This window comes from Ovis canadensis, chromosome X, assembly GCF_042477335.2.
Source record: "Ovis canadensis isolate MfBH-ARS-UI-01 breed Bighorn chromosome X, ARS-UI_OviCan_v2, whole genome shotgun sequence".
Taxonomy (NCBI): domain Eukaryota; kingdom Metazoa; phylum Chordata; class Mammalia; order Artiodactyla; family Bovidae; genus Ovis; species Ovis canadensis.
The window spans coordinates 31496419-31513950 of NC_091727.1; the positions used below are offsets into that span (position 1 = coordinate 31496419).

Here is a 17532-nt window from a genome sequence, read left to right on the forward strand (position 1 = left end):
CCAAGACAGACTATCAGACAATGGTGGGATTTTTTTCCCTACCTTCCTCACCCAAGTTTCACGTTTCATGAAGTGCAGACTTCATACCGACCCAATGTCACTTCAGTAAGGAATATATTTATTTGTCATTCTTTCTTCCTCTCTGTCGTCTTTTCACACGTCTACCTCTGCAGTCGCTGTGGCTTTGCCCATATCTGATGTGGCCTCTTTGACCTGCCAGAACCATGCTGACACACTGAAGATGAACAGCAGGTGGTCACTGTTTCCAACACCTGGATGACTAGGAGTTGGCTTTAATCTTTCAGGACATCATGTATTTCTATTGATTCTAAGTAGATGAAGAGAGAGATTTTTGGTAATTGTGCCCTGCCACTCCTGTAACCAGGAGCTGTTAACAGGAGATAAGCTAGGCAAAAGCTGGCTAACCCCATGTGGTGATTCAGACCCCGTTGTAGCTCCTATAGTCTCCCTTGAAAAAAGTAAAAAGTTGGGGTGGTTAGGATTGGATTTCCTCTGAATCAACTGAGCACAGGAGATGACATATTTCTTCAATATTCCCTGGGGGAAACAAGTAGTAACATCTGAGAAAAGTGTAAGTTAGATCGCTGTAAGTCTGATACTGTAAACTTATTTTCTAATTTTTTAATCGAAGCATAATTTACATATAAAAGCACTGATTCTACATATACACTTGAGCTTTAACACCACTGTAACCACCATCCCAATTAAGTTAGGAATGTTTCCATCATCCTAGAAAGTTCCCTTGCATCCCTTTGTAGTTAATCCCCCGCCAGAGGCAGCTGCTTTCTGACTTCTATGGCATACTTCTTGAATTTCATATAAGTGGAAATATACAGTATTTTATGTGTGTGTCTTAGGCTTCTTTAGCTGAACACAATATCTTCGAGGTTCACACATACTGTTGAGTGTATCAGTGGCTCATTCCTTTTTATTGTTGAGTATTAACTGTATGAATATACCACAATTTATTTATCCATTCACTTACTGATGGGCATTTGGGTTATTTCCAGCATGAAACTCTTATGAATAAAACTGCCACAAACATTCTTTTATAGCCCTTTAGTGTACATGTGTTCTGTTTCACATTCTATGTCAGGAGCAAAATTTCTGGGTCACAGGATAAGTGGCCATGTTACTTTGTAAGAAACTATCATACTGCTTTCCAAAGTGGTTCTACTGTTTTATATTCTTACCACATATGCACCAAAACAAAGCCTTGGTTTTAGTCAATCTAAGGTCAAAATGATATCTCACTGATGATACTTTGAATCATTACTTTCCAAATCCAGGGAGCCAGGAAGTTGGAAGTGTCAGCCTAAACTCTTCCTATTCAACTTGAGTGGGTCCAGGTTTGCAGCAACACTCAACTGCCACTCATTCTGAGCCAGCATGGACTCAATATTCCACAAACACAGGGCTTTCTGGAAAGTTCGTATCATACACCATATTCAGTAGAACAGAGATAGCTTCCATCTTTAACTCCCTTTTCTCCCCCAAATATCAATGCCAATATTCAACCCAATAAATGACACATAATTGATAACCACCCAGATGGAACCTGACTGAAATATCAGTTTTAGAATATTACCTATTATACCAAAAAACAAATTCAAATTCACAGCTGAAATTAAACCCATAGGTTTATGACCACAGGAAAAGCAAAAGGCTAAGCTGGAAACCCACAGGACTGTGATCCTCGAAATACAGTCATTTCCCTCATGACTTTAACCATGTCACTCAGCCAGCCAGGGCTGTTAGGTCCTCATCTGTAAAATGGGTGTGCCAAAGCTGAGAATTAGAGGTGCTTGATGAGAATTAAGTGTGAAAAATAATCCAAACTTCCTTGGAAAAGGTTTATTACAAAACACAAGATTTTTCAAAATTTACAACTGTGCTTTAATTTACATTTAAAGAAGAGGAAAAAAATAACAAAAATCAAAGACAAGAGCCCACTGCTTCTCCAGTTATTTCTGGAGCCCCCACAGCCAATAACAGAGAATGCGCACTAAGTTTCTTTTATTCCCACAAGTGACACAGAACAACTCTATTGATGATAACATCTCCTTTGTAGACTCTATCATAAAGCTTCCTGGAGTCACATACTAAGTAATGGAGAAGAGATAGCCTGAAAGAAATTAAGAGGTGGAGAAAGAGGAGCAGTGCTCTCTCTATAGCTGAGCTTTGACAAGCCTTTCTAACTAGAGCCGCTGCACGCAGCACACTGGGAAGAGAAGCGTCTCCCCTGTGCCAGGTTTGTGCTGTCCTCGCATGCTGCAAAAGCCTTCCTCGGCTGAGTACATGCCCAGCCTCACGGGCCTCCTTGGGCACACAAAAGCAGTCACCATCCACCAGCTACCCTTTCCCAGAATTCACATGACTTCCAAGTTGCTCCTTGCGAGAGAGACGGGCACAGTGGCTACGGGCTTAGTGTGCCACGGACCCCTGAGAACTTAAAACCCATAACTATGGGAATCATTCGGACTGAGGTCCTGACACTTTCACTTTTCCACTTTCCAGGCACAAGGTGAGGTGGCATTTCTCTTTCCTCTCTGAAGTCAGAACGTGTGATTTTCCCTGGCTAATGAAATGTAAGCGGAAGTGACATAACATCCCTTACTGGTGGAAGCTTTAAGAGCCAGTGTGCAATTTACCATATTTTGTCCTGCTGCTCCATGGAAAAGAAATACAAAAAAGCAAAATGGCTGTCTGAGGAGGCCTTACAAAATAGCTGTGAAAAGAAGAGAAACAAAAAGCAAAGGAGAAAAGGAAAGATAAAAGCATCTGAATGCAGAGTTCCAAAGAATAGCAAGAAGAGATAAGAATGCCTTCCTCAGCGATCAATGCAAAGAAATAGAGGAAAACAACAGAATGGGAAAGACTAGAGATCTCTTCAAGAAAATTAGAGATACCAAGGGAACATTTCATGCAAAGATGGGTTCGATAAAGGACAGAAATTGTATGGACCTAACAGAAACAGAAGATATTAAGAAGAGGTGGCAAGAATACACAGAAGAACTGTACAAAAAATTTCTTCACAACCAAGATAATCACGATAGTATGATCACTCACCTAGAGCCAGACATCCTGGAATGGAAAGTCAAGTGGGCCTTAGAAAGCATCACTACGAACAAAGCTAGTGGAGGTGATGGAATTCCAGCTGAGCTATTTCAAATCCTGAAAGATGATGCTGTGAAAGTGCTGTACTCAATATGCCAGCAAATTGGGAAAACTCAGCATTGGCCACAGGACTGAAAAAGGTCAATTTTCATTCCAATCCCAAAGAAAGGCAATGCCAAAGAATGCTCAAATTTTCATTCCAATCCCAAAGAAAGGCAATGCCAAAGAATGCTCAAACTACTGCACAACTGCACTCATCTCACACACTAGCAAAGTAATGCTCAAAATTCTCCAAGCCAGGCTTCAGCAATACATGAACCGTGAACTTCCTGATGTTCAAGCTGGTTTTAGAAAAGGCAGAGGAACCAGAGATCAAATTGCCAACATCCGCTGGATCATGGAAAAAGCAAGAGAGTTTTAGAAAAACATCTATTTCTGCTTTATTGACTATGCCAAAGCCTTTGACTGTGTGGATCACAAGAAACTGTGGAAAACTCTTCAAGAGATGGGAATACCAGACCACCTGACCTGCCTATTGAGAAACCTATATGCAGGTCAGGAAGCAACAGTTAGAACTGGACATGGAACAACAGACAGGTTCCAAATAGGAAAAGGAGTACGTCAAGGCTGTATATTGTCACCCTGTTTATTTAACTTATACACAGAGTACATCATGAGAAACATTGGACTGGAAGAAACACAAGCTGGAATCAAGATTGCTGGGAGAAATATCAATAACCTCAGATATGCAGATGACACCACCCTTATGGCAGAAAATGAAGAGGAGCTAAAAAGCCTCTTGATGAAAGTGAAAGAGGAGAGTGAAAAAGTTGGCTTAAAGCTCAACATTCAGAAAACGAAGATCATGGCATCTGGTCCCATCACTTCATGGCAAATAGATGGGGAAACAGTGGAAACAGTGTCAGACTTTATTTTGGGGGGCTCCAAAATCACTGTAGATGGTGACCGCAGCCATGAAATTAAAAGATGCTTACTTCTTAGAAGAAAAGTTATGACCAACCTAGATAGCATATTCAAAAGCAGAGACATTACTTTGTCAACAAAGGTCTGTCTAATCAAGGCTGTGGTTTTTCCAGTGGTCATGTATGGATATGAGAGTTGGACTGTGAAGAAAGCTGAGCACTGAAGAATTGATGCTTTTGAACTGTGGTGTTGGAGAAGTCTCTTGATAGTCTCTTGGACTGCAAAGAGATCCAACCAGTCCATTCTAAAGGAGATCAGCCCTGGGTGTTCTTTGGAAGGAATGATGCTAAAGCTGAAACTCCAGTATTTTGGCCACCTCATGCGTAGAGTTGACTCATTGGAAAAGACTCTGATGCTGGGAGGGATTGGGGGCAGGAGGAAAAGGGGATGACAGAGGATGAGATGGCTGGATGGTATCACCGACTTGATGGACATGAGTTTGAGTGAACTCTGGGAGATGTTGATGGACAGGGAGGCCTGGCGTGCTGTGATTCATGGGGTCGCAAAGAGTTGGACATGACTGAGTGACTGAACTGAACTGAACTGTCCTGCTGTTCCAGTGATCATGGAAGAAGTATGTGTTGAGATGAAGCCTGGCAGGCTCATCCATGTGTGGCAATAATGAACAGGGCCTTCTAGTGATGTACAGTGGGTGGCTAGTATAAGCAAGACTCTGTGCTTTTAGGAGGCTGAGAGTGGGCACCTGCTTAAATTTTGTGCAGTAGGCACTCACTATGGAGAAGGCAATGGCACCCCACTCCAGTACTCTTGCCTGGAAAATCCCATGGATGGAGGAGCCTGGTAGGCTGCAGTCTGTGGGGTTGCTGAGAGTCAACATGACTGAGGGACTTCACTTTCACTTTTCACTTTCATGCATTGGAGGAGGAAATGGCAACCCACTCCAGTGTTCTTGCCTGGAGAATCCCAGGGACAGGGGAGCCTGGTGGGCTGCCATCTATGGGGTCGGAAAGAGTTGGACACGACTGAAGTGACTTAGCAGCAGCAGCAGGCACTCACTAACCTCACTGGCCCTTAGCAAGAATTAGGCTTTCCTTTTGTTAAGACACTGAGATTTGGAGGCGGGGCTTATTTGTTACTGAGCCTTCCATGACCAAAAGGCTCTGCCTTTGAAATCACTTCCGGTTTTATTTACAAGGAAGCCATGACATTCAGGGAAAAAAAATCATATTAAGTAATCAAAGTAAGTGAGCTTATAAATATTCCTGTATATGACAGGTATACTTGCTTGCATGCCTGCTCAGTGGTGTCTGACTCTTGGTGACTCTATGGACTGTAGCTCGTCAGACTCATCTGTCCATGGGATTTCACAGGCAAGAATACTGGAGTGGGTTGCCATTTCCTCCTCCAGGGGACCTTCCCGATGCAGGGATTGAACCCACATCTCCTGCATTATAGGTAGATTCTTCACCACTGAGCCACCTAGGAAGCCCAGTACAATAGGCATGGCCAGGAAAAAAAAAAAAAAAGGCAAGCTAACAACATAATTGTCCCAGGGCTTGGTGACTGTATATAAACAGAAAGTAAGAGGGCAAACAGACTGGTCAAGATTCAGGTCAAATGTCTGCTCTGCTCTTTTCAGGGCTCATTAAAAGTAGGACAATTTCATTTATATCATGCACATAGATCTGCCACAAACTACCTGCAGGGGTCAAATCAAGGTCTCCACGTACACAGTGATGGGCATAAGCAGCTCTGTCAACATAACCCAGAAAGCTCGTCCTAATCTTGACTCTGGTGCTTTAGATAGCTGATTAAAAGCATTTCATCTGTCTTCAAAATAATCACCAAGTTAAGTACCATGTGGTGCCAAGTTGGATTCTTTGGAATCACTAAACTGTGATGAGCTCTCAGACCTTTTCGAGAAAATCAAAGTTATTTCCCCTTGCTGCAAACCTTTAGTGAGCTCATGTAATTAGGATGACTGGCATGTCTTGCAGCCTTCTGCTGGGAGATCACCAGGTGCTTGGAGAGTAAGCCTAATAGAGCCAAGAGTGAGCTGAAGCCCGGGTGGGTCTTATAGTTTCACACAGAGAAAATCCTTCACATCCACCAACTACACCCACATTTGTGGTCTCAGGACCACTTCTGTCCAATTAGCTATGAAGGGGCCTGGATAGGCATGTCCATAGCTCTCTGCAACTCCTCACTGCTAGGAGCAAAATGAGTCCTGCTATTCCTCTTCCCGTTCGCATCATCTCTCTGGGGTTCTGCCTACTAACACAATGTCCTTCAGACACACTCTTCCCTAAACTCTCACGACTTGACAATGGAATAAATACCCACTGAAGGGCTTCATTTCAGCACAGGTGCTGGATGCTTTTTATCAAAACTGTCATGTTAACTGAGGCCTTTCCACTGAACTCTGAGCCCAGTAGTCACTGTCCATCAGGGCCTCTTCTTTTTTTTTTTTTTTAATTTTTATTTTGTATTGGAGTATGGCTGGTTAACAATATTGCAGTTTCAGGTGGACAGTGACGGGACTCAGCCGGACATTTACATGTATCCATTCTCCCCTGAACCCCTCTCCCATCCAGGCTGACACATAACAGAGTTATGAGCAGAGTTTCCTGTGCTAGACAGTAGGTCCTTGTTGGTTATCCATTTTAAATATAGCAGTGTGTACATGTCCATCCCAAACTCCCTAACTATTCTTTTCTCTGTCCTTCTCCCCAGCAATCATAAGTTTGGTCTATAAGTCTGTGAGTCAAAGTTCACTTGTACCACTTCTTTCAGATTTTGCATATAAGGGATGTCATACAAGGTGCCCTGGAGAAGGGAAGAGGTACCCACTCCAGTATTCTGGCCTGGAGAATTCCATGGACTCTACAGTCCATGGGGTTGCAAAGACTCGGACACAACTGAGCAACTTTCCCTTTCGTATTGCATTTCTCCTTCTCTGTCTGAGGGCCTCTTCTCTTGATGCCCCAGAACTCACAGGGCTCAATTAAAACGCAGGTCATCACTTTCTTCCCTCATCGCTTGCCCTTCATGGCTAGGCTTGAGAATCAAAGCCTGAAATCTGGGAGTCCCAGATTCCTCTCGTTCCCTCATGACCCACAACCATCTTCAATTTCTAGTGTTGTTCCATCTCAATGACATCTGCACCCCCCCTCCTTCCTCTGTTTCCCTTGCCAGTGCCCCTCTCCACCCAAAAGTCTCCTGGGCTGTTTGTTCTTTTTCTCTACAATCTCATGCCTCCCCCCAACTCCTGACCCCAGTCTCCCTCTTACCCACACCAGAGAAACCTGTCTAAGACAAAAATCTGATTCTGACAGTCCTTTGTTTTGAAAAGTCCCAAGTGTCCCAGTGGGTAGAGAATACATGCCAGAGCCAGGCTCCTGGATTTTCAGATTTTTCTCACAATACCTGTAACTGCCCACTTGCATTCCCACATCATCCATCACAAACTGCTAGGACTTGTCTGTCCGTGTCACATACTTTCCCACCTCCGTGCTTTTCCTGCTGTGGGGTCCCTGACTAGAAAGCCCATCCCTTCAGGTTCTGCGTGGGGAATTTCTATTCCTCAGCTCCACTGTCACCTTTCTGAGGGCATTCCTCAGCTTCCTTCATTCTTTTCCTTCCTCTGTCGACCTACTGTCTCAGGTAAACTTTCCAAGCCTGTGTTTCAGTTATCTTCTGCTGCACATCAACCTCTTCCCCTTGCAAAACACAATGGATTCAAACAACCATCATTTTCTTATTGGTCCTAATTCTGTGCATGAACTGGTTCAGCTCAGTGTTTATTCTGCTCTTTGTGATGTCAGCTGGGCTGCAATCATCTGGAATATCTAAAATGGCTCACTCACATGACCTGAAACTAACACAACAGTGTAAATCAACTATATTCCAACATAAAATAAAAGAAAAAATACCCAAATGGCTCACTCATATAGCTTGCATTCATGTTGACTGTTGTCTGGGAACTCAGCCTCTTTTGCCCTTCTTCATGTGGTTTGGGGCTTCCTTAGTGGCTCAGATGGTAAAGCATCTGCCTGCAATGCAGGAAACCTGGGTTCGATCCCTGGGTTGGGAAGATCCCCTGGAGAAGGAAATGGCAACCCATTCCAGTAAGGAGCCTAGTAGGCTACAGTCCATGGGGTTGCAAAGAGATAGACACGACTGAGCAACTTCACTTTCGACTTCACTTTTCATGTGGCTTGATCTTCTCACAGCATGGTGGCTAAATGCAGAGGAAAAGAAGTGCCCCAAAAGCAGAAACCTCCAAATGAAAGGAAGAAAAAATCTGCCCATCCTCTTGGAAATCCCAGAATGCCACTTCCACCACATTGGTCAACTCAGTCCCTGGGTGAGAAAAATAAGTGCCAACTCTTTAAATGAGGAGGAGCATGCTCAAACAGGGAGGGGAGGAACTGTAAGGCCATCTTTGGAGACTAGCTACCACACCCTGCTGGTGTGTATTCAGTGTATTATGAACATTCTAAATGCCTCTTGAGGATAAACACTGTGTTTTCATCATCTCTTTCCCCACTGCTCTTAGAATAGATCCTAAAACATGGCACTTAGATGCTTGTTATATGTTTGCTGACCTTATCAATCCAATTATATCAGATTAAATCAGTCCATTGTCTTTGAGCTCCTCTTATGTGCTATTCTATCTTGTGCACTGTGGAGTTCACTCTCCAGAAGCTTATGAGTGGGGGACAACATTGCATCAAAGGAGCACAACAGAAAAGGTGATTATTAATAGCTCAAGGCAATTGTAGACAAGCTAGCACTGGACAGTCCATGATTGAGTGCCAAGCTAATTGTGTGGGCACTAATCCCTCTAGATCTTCAAGGAGGTTGTGTTCACTTCATAGAGAAGAGGTTTTAGGTAGGAGACAGGGTTGGATCTGAGTCTTAATGTGAAGCTAGGACTGGGATGGGAGAGAAATATGACCATGGTGGACTACTAGAAGCAATCATGTGAAGACAGGACCACACAAGCTGCACTACTTAGTATGCTTATGCACACACACACACACACAATTATAACTTTTTTTTTCAAAAGGAGCCTTGCTATAAGCATAGTCTAATAAATAAGAAAGTAAATAAGAGTGGTCAGCCATGAGAGTTCTAAATAATTTTTTTTTTAAATAACTAATCAAAATGGATAAAGCATGCATGACATAGATTATATTGCTCACTAAATACCACACGTCTTCCCACCCTCTTATGAAGCTGGTTTGGGCTGAAGTGTATACAACTGCTGGTCCAAGGCAACAAATAGCTCATGGTAGGTCACCATGCATTCTGTTCCCATCCTGTTTCCCTTCTGGAAGTAAAGAATTCTGAGATGATGGAACTGCAGGATGGAATTTAGGCTGCATCTGTAAGCTACCTATTGTTGGAGAGTCATGAAACAGAGTCTCTTCACCTGTCTCAGACTGCGATGTGACCAAGAAATACTGTCTTCAACCATTCAGAAATTTAGATTTTCTTTGTTACTGCAGCATAGCTTACCCCATTCTATTATATCCAGTGTTCTCTATGAAGGGATGGAATATCACATAATAAAAATGATTTATCCTCTCTTTAGAAAAGACAACAAGCAAAGAAAACTTAAAATCTACTTTTGGTTATCTGCAGCACAAAGGTATGCCTTCCTGCCTCGGAGCAAAAGATTCAGTTCAGTTCAGTCGCTCAGTTGTGTCTGACTCTTTGCGACCCCATGAATGTATCTAATTAAACTGTCTAGAGGAGGAAATGGCAACCCACTCCAGTAATCTTGCCTGGAGTATCCCATAGATAGAGGAGCCTGGAGGGCTACAGTCCATGGGGTCGCAAAGAGTTGGACACAACTGAGCACGCATGCATAAATCAACAGTCAGCATCTACACCCCCTTGGGAACATTGACTGGACTCACTCATGCACTGCTGTGCAGAACTTTCTGCAGTATCTCTAATCACTGGCAGCAGAAGGTGAGCAAGGAAAGGCAAAGGTTACCTGAAATAAACAGAAAATTCTCAAACCTTATTAAGTCAACATCTTCCCTAACCAGACTTTTTAACATGGTGACTAACAAGTAGAAGACGGCTCTCCTGCCTCCTCTTCCCTGGTCCCCATCTAATTATATGAGCAAGAAACAAAGGGTGATAGAAAAGAAGGGCACCAGAGGCCAGAGAAATCCACAAGCTAGAAAACCGGACCCAGAGTCTTAGGTGGCAGCTCCATCTGAGCCATTATTTTACTGCCTGAGACTGTCCTTGAGGAGGCACTTTATATTTTCTATCAGCTCCACTTATTCTCTGGCTTGAAAGAACAGCCAGCTGTATACTGGTTTCTGGGTCCTCATGAATTTCTTAGGTTGTACATTAAGACTTGAGACAAAATACACTTGTTTGGGGGAATTAATTTCTTGAAATGAGCAGTGTTCACAGAAGGCCCATTCTGAGAATGGTCCAGCTTGATTCAGGGAGCAAGGGGTATAAAAGAGAATGAGATTTGCCCCCTTAATTATTTGCCCTGGAGAGACGAAGCCAAGAGAATAAAGAGCCCAAGCTCTCTCTCCTCTCGCCCTCCCATCTCCTGCCAGTGACCCCTAGTGGCTGAACCTAATGAAGCCAGAGGGCAGAGGGGTCCGTGGATGCGGTCCATACAAGTCACCATCCCAGGGTTCAGAGTAAGATGGACAAGGACGGAAGACAGTCTGGAGAGGCAAATGGAGAATATCCAGCAAGCACACTGACTAAAACTGAAAGGTCATAACCTTAGAGAAAATTCATATCTAGATGAACTAGCATCAGTTGTCAACTTACACATATCAGTATATACAATGGGAATGTTTAAATTTAGAGGACGTTCCTCTGTCCAAGATTGCGATTCTCCCTTTCCTCCCCCAAGTCAGAACAGTGCAGAAAGAGAGACTGGAAGGAGCTTTCTCTTCTTCAGACTATAATGGATGTGGGTGTCGGACATGTCTCATTAGCACCCAACTAAGCAGGAGCCACCACACAACTTTCTCATGATCTTTGTGCTAAAAGGATGCCCTTTGGTGGAGCCAAGCAGAATGCATTAGAACTTCCCTATCTCTGATCACCAGCTGGAAGACCCTTCGCTGGAAGGTGGAGCCCCTGGCCCAGTCCTGAATACTACACAGTCTCAGTATCTGGGAGTCTCAACAGCCCTTTCCAGGGTCTGAGTCAGTACAAAAGTGCTGATGACAGGAGTCTTTCTCCTGGCTGCAAAGGCTCATGTGTCTACCTCATTCCAGGGTTCATTTTACCCACATTGTGCATCTCAGTCTGTCAGATTCCTATCTGAGTCAGTCAACCATCCACTCCTCAGATCTCTGCTGACTGCTGCTTTCCATGCCTGGAAGCTCTCACCAGTGCCTTGGTTCTTAACTGCCTCTAGTTCTTAATGGGTCTTTACTGGTCACGGCTATTTCAGCATGCACTGAGCCAGCCTCACTGTACAGTGCCCTGCCTATGAGGTCCTTTCTGCGACTTACTCTCTAAATGCCTCTTTCCTCCCGTGATTGGCACTGATCCCCTGTTTCCCCAGAGTGTCCCCCTGCCTCCTCCTCCTCAGAGATGCTACATCCCAGTCAGGAATTCTATGCCTTTGGATCCCCAGACTTTTCTGGAATCATCTACCTGGTGAGCAGCCCACAGAAATCCTTAATGCACTAAGCTGACTCCTGTGAGCTTCGACTGTGTACTTAGGGATGAGAATGAGAAATGTTCAAATATTTCTTAAAAATAAAATCATGGCTCTCATTTAAATAGAAAACAAAAAGATGTCAAAGGTTTTGTTTAACTCATTAATTAATGAGGAAACCAGTAAGATATCACAAATCATTCAAAGGAAAACTCATAGAGCCATATGTATATAGGCAGGCAAGAGGCACATTGAGATGAATGCAAATAGATTCAAAATTAGTCCAAAATAAGTTGCACTCCACCACACACAATTCATTTGTATTTCTGTGGATAAGAATAATTTGTGTTATTAGTTTTCTACAATTTAGAGTTATAAAATAGCTCCAAATCAATGAAAGGTGGAGATAACCACAAAGGGTACTCCAAAAAAGACATCCAGTAAACCTTTTCTTTGCCAATTTTAAAGTCTCACAATTTTTCCTCATAGGAGGAAGGCCTCTCCCCTTTCCAATAGGAATCCACATCTAATATAACTATTGGAAGCACTGTCTGTGAGGTGGGAACAGACATCTTTGCTTGTGGAGACCAATGTTTGTGTCTTTAATCCAAACCTCAGTAAGTGCTGTACACTGGATGTTTGTGTCTCCTACCCAAAAATCAGGATGTTGAAACCCTAACCCCTAGGGTGATGGTATTAGAGGTGGGGCCTCTGGGAGGTGCATATATCACAAGAGTAGGGTTGTCATAAATGAAACTGGTGCCCTTATAAAACAGACTTTGGAGAGCTCTCTCAACCCTTCAGCCATCTGAGGCCACAGCAAGAAGACAGCCACCTGCAATGAAGAAGAGAGTTCTCTCACCAGAACTCAACCAGGCTGCCACTCTAACCTGGGACTTCCAGCCTCCAGAACTGGGAGAAATGAATTTCTGTTGTTTATAAGCCACCCAGTCTCTTGTACTTTGTTACAGCATCCTAAAGGGACTAAGACAACAAAGCATGGCTACTTCATTCCTTTTAGACATTGTTATTAAGGGTGTGGTCTGGTATTACCTGGAAGCTGGTATAGAAATTCAAATTTTGGCCCTCGTCTAAACCATAATTATTATTTTTAAAGGTCTCAGGCCTAAATAAATGGAAAGATAACCCACATTTATGGATCAGAAGACTTAATATTGTTATGATATCAATACCCCCCCCCATAACTACAGATTCAATGCCATTCCTATCAATATCTCAGCTGGCTTTTTGGAGAAAAAATTGGCAAGCTTATTGTAAAATCCATATGGAATTACAAGGCACCCAGAACAGCCAAAACAATCTTGAAAAAAATGAATGAAGTTGGATGACTCATACATTCCTATTTCAAAACTTATTACAAAGCTACAGTGATCAAGACAGAGTCACACTATTACAGAATAGAACTAGGAGCCCAGAAATAAACCCATATATTTCCGGCCAGTTAATCTTCAACAAGTATGCAAAGACCATCCAACAGGGAAAGAATAGTCTTCTCAATAAATGATTCTGGGATAAATGAATACTCACATACAATAGAATGAAGCTAGATTCCTTATCTCACATCATATACAAGAATTAATTCAAAATGGATCAGAGACCTAAATATACCTGAATCTAAGAGCTAAAACTATAAAAATTTTTAGAAGAAAACCTAGGTGTAAATCTTTGTGACAATGAATTAGGCAGTAGTTTCTTGATATGACACCAAAAGAAAATGAAAAGACAACCCAATGAATGGAGAAAATATTTGTGAATTATATATCTGATAAGGAACTTATATCTAGAATATATGCAGAACTCTTACAACTCAACCATAAAATGACAAACAACTCTAATTTTCAATGGGCAAGGGATCTGAGTAGACATTTCTCCAAAGAACATATGCACAAGGCCAATAAATATATACAAAGGTGCTAAACATTGTTAGTCATTAGGGAAATACAAATCAAAACCACAATGTGATGCCACTGAATATCCATTAAGATGATTAAAACTTTGAAGCAGACAGTAACAGCATTAGAAACTTAACATACTGCTGGTAGGAATATAAGAATGGTGTAACCACTTTGGAAAACATTTTGGGAGTTCCTCAAAATATTAAACATAGAGCTACCATATAAGTTAGCAATTCCACTCCTACATATATTTCCAAGTCAAAAACATAAATCTACACAAAAACCTGTACACAAACGTTCATAGCAACACTATTTGTAATAACCACAAAACGGAAACAACTCAAATGCCCATCAACTGATGAAAGAATACATAAAATGTGGTATATTCATACAATGGAATACTATTTAGCAATAAAAAGGCTAAAAGATTTAAAACATTATGCTAAGTAAAAGAAGGCAGATACAGAAGGCTACATACTGTGCGACTGCACTTCTTTGAAAAGTCTAGAAGAAGCAAACCTATAGAGATAGAAGGTTTAGTGGTGGCCAGATGTGGGGGGAGGTGAGATGGGGAGTGACTGCTAGTGGGTAGGGAATTTCATTTTGGAGTGATGAAAATATTCTTGAGATGTGGTAATGGTTGCACAACTTCATGAATATACACACACACACACCAAAAAACAGTAAATGTTCACTTTCCAAAGATCAAATTTAGAGTATATGAATTATGTCTCAATAGGGTTATTATTATTTTTTTTAGTGGTCTCAAGACAGAGGCACACTTGCCCTGCATTTTCTGCCTCACCCAAGCTCCTATGGAATCTAGAACGTGGTGCCCCACCCCCTCCACCTGCCAGTCCCATTATCTACTTCCTGTAACGGAATCTCCTCACAACCGGTACCCCATAGCAACTGCCACTTCCGGTCCGTCCCAGAGCCGGTGCCCAGCCACTTGCGGCCCAGCTGCGAGCACTCCTGTGGCTGCCATCATGGCTTACCGTTGGAAGGCTCCGAAGAGGCGGCTGAGATCTCCGCCTCCACTGCTGCCCTCCCTCCTGCTGCCTGGCCCGGATTTTTCCTATCCGCGATGGCTTCCGGATGGTGATGATGGCCCCCGCCCTGATGCCCGCAGCAGCCCTGAAGGTGTGCCACTACTACCACGGCGAGTGCGAGGCCGCGGTAAACGGCCACGCCGCCCTAGAGCTTCACAAGTCCTTCCCGTGCCTGGCCAGGGCCTGCTCCCTGCACCACCACCACCAGGTGGCCTTGAAGCACATCACCCAGTTCCTGCTGTGCTCCCACGAGCACAGCAAGAGGGCCAAGAGCCTGATGTTCCTGCTGAACCGGCACAGCAGCCGCATCTCCTTCCTCAACATCAGGATGCCCGAGACCCGAGAGCAGGAGAGCAGCCTCCAAGCCATGCAGAACACCCTGCACCTGGAGAAGAGCGTCAGCCAGAGCCTGCTCGACCTGCACCACCTGGCCACCAAGAGCAGCAACGCCCACCTGTGCCACTTCCTGGAGACGGGCCACTTGGACCAGCATCTCAAGTTCGTCAAAGAGCTAGGGGACCATCTCACCAGCGTGCTCAAGATGAGGTTCCCAGAAGGCCGTCTGGCAGAGTACATCTTTGATAAGTTTACCCTGGGCAACAGCGACAAGGAGGACTGATCCTGGACTGGACTTTCCCCTGAGTCACGGGTGACTCCCCAAAGGTCACCCTGTCTGCCACGCAGACTGCAGTATTGCTCTTGGAGAAAAAATCCCCTAGCAGTTCTTCCACTGCAGTTATTACTTCTTCAAATAAAGTTACTAGCTGATGCAAATATAAAGGTCTTTTATTCATGTGTGCAGATCTCTAATTTTTTAAGTTTTAAACAGGTATCCAGGAGACTCTCCACCCAACCATGCCCCATCCATGTACAGTTCAGGATCTCCACAGAGGGAAGGAGGGAGGTCTTATATGGGCCCTTGGAAAATACAAAATCAGTCTTCCCCTTGTAAACAATGTATATGTGGGGAGGGTGAGGTAAGGTGGGTGGTCTGGGGCTCTAGGGGTTGGTGGGTGGTGTTTGTAGGTGCTTATGTATGGTAAAGATAGAATATGGTCCAGAATTCATCACAGCAGTTGCCTCTGGGGAAGAAGTGGAGGGAATGGGCAGGGATTAAAAGAAAGGGATTGGAACTTGAGGCAGGTGGTATGGGTTCCATCTCTGGTCAGGGAATTCCCACAAGCAGTGTGGACCAAAAAAAAAAAAAAAAAAAAGATCTTCAGCATTATGTGATGTATTTCAGTTCAGTAACATGCACACATCTTAATGTTTGCTGCTTCTTGGTAGCAAGCTGGGGTCGTGAAAGGCAGCATGGCACAGACTGTCATTAACAAGCTCACCCTGAGTGACGATAATGAGTAATAAGCCTCCAACTATCTTCCCTATTTTTGATCAACAAAAATAATAATGGCACTCTGCAGGTCCAAGTCCTCTTATGTATATTCTTATATTTTATTTTTATAAGAACCTCAAGAAATAAGAAGGACAGGGATGTCCCTGGTGGTCCAGTGGCTAAGACTCCATGCTCCCAATTCAGGGGACCTGGGTACAATCCCTGGTCAGGGAACTAGATCCCACAGGCCACAACTAAAGATCCCAAGTGTCAAAATGAAGATGGAAGATCCTGTGTGTCACAACTAAGACCTAGCACAGCCAAATAAATACATTTAAAGAAAAGAAAGAGGAAGGATATGCGTTATCAGTGAGAAAAAGGGAGGCCACACAGATAACAAGTTATTGAATGTGGACATGAACATAGATCTTCTAATGCCATGCTTTTTTTTTTTTTCCTGTTACCTCACAGGTATACCAATGGGTTAAGAATAGTGGGTGGGCAGACTGGGAATCCAGCCAGATAAGGCTGGAAAGGGAGGGAAATCCCCTCGTGAAGACAGCTCTGATCACTGCAGTCTCATCTCTAATTACAGGGGTGCCTTCTAGCCTAGGGTGGGGATGGCTGCCACACAGCCAAAATCCTTCTCAGAGGGAAGACGTCTTCAAAAGCGGCCACCAAATGTGTCAGAGGTAGCAGGGCACCTCACTGGAAGGCAGTCAACATCCATAGACCCAAATCCCTCAGTTCAGGCTCTCTTGCTGCTCCCCACAGGCAGAAGCACTGCTACCTGAGTTGGCTCTGAACACCTGGAAAGACCTTGGGAGTGGAAATGTCCAGAGACTGTATCTCTTCCCGAGTGGTTTCCCTTTGGGCATGAAAGGTGTTTGTTGGGGAGGTGGCGGCAAAACACACGTTATATCTGCAAATTCAGCTCCTCTGGACAGAGAAACTCTGTGTTTTTGCTCTGCATGGGGTACTGTAATTTATCTACCGAACCACTGGCTGTTATGGCCTCTTCACTGGGATTCTAAAGCTGACCCTAGTCTTGGGTGCTGCCCCCCCCCCTCACAGTGTTATCCCATCTTTCCCTTTTCCATGCTTCAGAGGGGCTCCCTGGGATGATGCAGAGAAGTATACTTCGACCTGCATCCTCTTATTTGACCTGGAAAACAAGGATTTCCTCACCAGCCAGAATAAACGAGACTTGTGATTGTTACACTCCACTGCCTATTACAAGCCACTACTTGGCAGGGAATATTTAAAGACAGTGGCAGCTTAATCATTTCTGTGTTCTTCTGCAAGATGAATGTAAATGTTCTAAATCCCCCTTTTCCTAGTTCAGTTTTGGGGTCCACAAACAGCCCTGTGATTATGTGGGGTAGGGATGGAAAGAAGTGAGGAGCATTCAGATGAATGAAATCTGCACCACTGTATGTACATGACCATGTCTTGACTGTGTCCATCTCTCTAAGTCTCCTTATT

General features: G+C 43.7%; 1 pseudogene; it reads left to right on the forward strand.

The window, feature by feature from the left end:
• Positions 1 to 14760: 14760 nt before the first annotated feature.
• Positions 14761 to 15333, forward strand: LOC138930679 (ferritin heavy chain pseudogene; annotated as a pseudogene).
• Positions 15334 to 17532: the final 2199 nt, after the last annotated feature.